The sequence below is a fragment of the Acomys russatus genome, chromosome 8, assembly GCF_903995435.1.
Source record: "Acomys russatus chromosome 8, mAcoRus1.1, whole genome shotgun sequence".
In the NCBI taxonomy this organism is placed as follows: Eukaryota; Metazoa; Chordata; class Mammalia; order Rodentia; family Muridae; genus Acomys; species Acomys russatus.
Window position 1 is genome coordinate 68,775,203 of NC_067144.1, and position 3,830 is coordinate 68,779,032.

The 3,830-nt window shown below is 48.0% G+C and overlaps 1 pseudogene; it reads left to right on the top strand.

Moving 5' to 3' along the window:
- The first annotated feature begins 3,114 nt into the window (after positions 1–3,114).
- On the top strand, positions 3,115–3,830 carry LOC127193032 (60S acidic ribosomal protein P2-like; annotated as a pseudogene).

The window sequence follows — 3,830 nt, forward strand, 5'->3', positions numbered from 1 at the left end:
TGTTGAGTGTATGTATGAATCAGTTGCATTTTGTCACATTTTATTAGTCACCTAGAATAGACTACATTAAAATTTTGTCAATAATAAGCTCCTGGTGAGAAATACTGAATGTTTATCTATCACTAATACTCCAGGCAGTAACTGAGTAAATACTACCAAAGAATCCAGATGGCCCACACCCTGTTTTGTTTTGGGTTTGTTTGTTTGTTTGGGTTTGGTTTTGGCTTTTTGAGACAGAGTTTCTTTGAGTAGTCTTGGCTGTCCTGGACTCACTTTGTAGACCAGGCTGGCCTTGAACACACAGAGATCCCTTTGCCTCTGCCTCCCGAGTGCTGGGATTAAAGGGTGCACCATCACTGCCAGGCCACATCCTCACTGTAAGGAAAAGAAAATCTACCTGTTGTTTTTTTATTTTGGTGATGGTGGTGGTGTTTGTTTTGTTTTGTGTTGCTCTTTTGTTTGTTTGGTTGGTTTGGTTTGTAAACAGGGCCTTACTATGTATCTCTGGCTGGCCTGGAACTTGCTATATAAGCCTGGCTAGCCTCTAACAGAGATGGCCCTGCCTCTGCCTCTGTCTTTGTTATTATAAGGATTAAATGAGGTTACTGCAGCCAAGTGCTTGGTGCACAGTAACCCTCAGTAAAGGTCATGAGATAGTCTCTATACAGAGTCTGGCTGTCCTGGAACTTACTATGCAGACCAGGCAGGCTCCAAACTCAGAGATCCACCTGCCTCTGCCTCCTGAGTGCTGGGATTAAGAGGGTGCATCACCAAGCCCAGCAACAACTAATTGATTTTGGTGCTAAAGGTGTTACTCACCTTTGACATCAAAGGACAAGAAGGCTACAGTGGAGGGAGGAGTGAAGCCCACTGGCTCCATTTTGCCTTAATGGATTAAGATCAGACAGAGCTCAAGACAACGGTGAAGCCTTGCTGCCACCTGCTGGCCACTGAGTCGTGGCTCTGTGATGCTTTCCCGGCACTTAGATGCTCAGCAGTTTATCTGAGCATTATTGGTAGACGCCAATAATAACAAAATGTGATTTCTTATGTCAAACTGGAAAGTTTACATTTGGTCTATAGTGGGCCTAAGGGAACTCAATAAAAACTTATTTTCATAAAACAGTGGTTGAAGAAAGCGGATGTTCAAGAGCTCTGTCCCAGTGGAGTCACTAACTGGGTGGCCTTGGCCGAATTACTTCACTGCTCTTAGCTTCACTCTTCTCTAATTTAAAACCGAGCTGCTCCCTGGGTCCACAGACACTGGGGATGCTCAGGAGTGATGGAGAGGGTCTTGGAGACTTTCCAAAGTGTTAAGAGGGAGACAGCACACCCTGACCTCCACTGGCTCCCTTTCTAAAACTTCTGTCTATAGTGAGGTACCCAGATGGCTTCCTGCCCCTCCCACACAGCTTGTCTGTCCATCTACAGCATTAATAACTTCTGAGAAATTCCACACCCCCAATAATGCATCTCAGTGTCCCTCTTGAACCCTCAAACAGAAGGGTGGTACTTGCTTAGTTAACTCTGTCCCCTGCCCATCCAGCTGCCCTCAGCTCCTGGGCATTCCAGCTAGCTGGAGCAGCACCACCATCTCCCACCTTTGTCGATGACACTGGGTCTCAGATGCTTTACTGAGAAGCTACCGCATGCCTATGATTTCCCATAGGCCTTCCTGCCCCCCCACCCCTCCCCCCCACAACAGGGTTTCTCTTATAGTCCTGGCTGTCCTGGACTCACTTGTAAACCAGGATGGTCTTGAACTCACAGAGATCTGCCTGCCTCTGCTGGGATTAAAGGAGTGCGCAACCACTGCCCAGCCCACAGGTCCTTTGCTTGTGCTCTTATTCTCTCCTCTCAGTAACACTCTGCAGGCGGGGGTGGGGGGGTGGGGTGGGAGTCAGCCTGTTCATCATATCATCATATGTATGCGTGTGGTGTGTGTGTGTATGTGTGTGTGTGTGTGTGTGTGTGTGAGAGAGAGAGAGAGAGAGAGAGAGAGAGAGAGAGAGAAGAGAGAGTCCTTCACTCAATTTCTTTCCCCTGAACCCACAAGCCACCCTTCTAAAGGACCCTAGTTTGTGAAAGCTATACTTGTTAAGTGACATAAAATCTGATGGTTCGTTTTCAAAGGTGCCTAAATGAACACTTACCCTGCTAACTAACACCAGCTAGCCTAGCTAACCCCACCCCAAACTTTGCTAAGATATGCTCTCAAACTAGACGCTCTGAGTAAAGAATTATTAACAGCCAAGCTTGCCTACAAGGCCGTGCATCTAAGTATTAAAACAAATAGGATATACACAGAGATGAACCCATACATTTTATTAAGAAAAACCAAAAAAAGAAAAAAGACAGAGGGAAGGCTAAGCCCTAGATGGCGTGGAAGGCTGCACCCTCCTGAGTGCAGCAAGAGGAACTGGAGGCAGGGTCAGGGTTAGGGTTCACAGACTGGTCTCTCTGTTTTGTCTGTGCCCGCCTGCACTCTAGGCTGACCCCCAGCCCTACAAAGTCATAAAATAAGGTGCTTGCTCCTGCTACATCACCCTTATTATGAGTCATGGTAACCTGAATGACAATGTCCCAAGCCAGGCATGGTGGTGCAGGCCTTTATCCTTGCACTTGGGAGGCAGAGTCTGTGGTCTACAGAGTCCAGGACAGGCAAGGCTACACAGAGAAACCCTGTCTTGAGGCGGGGGTTGGGGAGGGGTGGGGGGAAGAGAATGTCCCCAGCAGGTTCAAGCCTGTAAACATCTGGCCCTCAGTTGATGGCACTGTGGCACTGTTCAGGAGACTTAGGAGGTGTAGCCTTGCCTGGGAAACTATGTCACTAGGGTTAGCCTCAAAGTGTGTGGGTTTCACCCCACTTCCAACTTGCTCCCTCAGTTTCTGTCTGCCATCAGCGCTGGAACTCTCAGCTTGCTGCCCTTGCTCCCACGGCTACGGCTTGCTACCAGACCTCACTGCCAGGATGGACTCTATCCCTCCAGAACCATAAGCCAAAACCAACCCTTCCTCCCATAACCCGCTCTGCTCATGCTGTTTTAGCCCAATGTATGACATGAGCATCACTGTTTCTCACACTTTTTTTTTTTCCTAGAATAGCAAACAATGATGACAACATACTTGGCCTTGTTAGCAGGGTAAGTATGGGGAACTGCTTCCAAAGATGCCTGCTCACAGGGACTTGGTTTTCTGTGAAACATGTGAAATACATATCAAAACAGCTAGCCTCCATTAATAAGGCATACGCCCTAGGAATCCCCAACTCCACCTCAGTGACTGCCTGCAAACACTTCCAACCTCTATGGAGACTTTTTTACTTCTCTATATAAACAAATCTGATAGTTTCATTTGTAAAGTAGGCACAGTGCAAGACTAACAAGATCCAACAATACAGTAAGTACCACAATACACTACAACAAGGTATCACTGCCCATTGCCTCCGAGGTCAAATGTGTGAGGCCTGTCCGCTGCTGCCAACAGGCCTTAGTTGCCTCTTACCCGTTGGCTGCCCTCAGGGTCAACTCCTCTCCTAGAGCCAAAGGCATCAAGAAGATATTAGACAGCATGGGCATCGAGCTGGATGATGACTGGCTCAACAAAGTCATCAGTGAGCCGAATGGAAAAAACATTGAGGATGTCACTGCTCAGGGTGGTGCGTGCCTGCTTGGAGGGTGTGGTGGTTGCTGTGGCTGTTTCTGCTGCCTCTGGCTCTGCAGCTCCTGCTGCTGGCTCTGCCCCTGCTGCAGCAGAGGAGAAGAAAGGAGAAGAAGGAGGAGTCATCCGAGGAGCCAGATGATAACATGGGATTTGGCTTGTTTGATTAA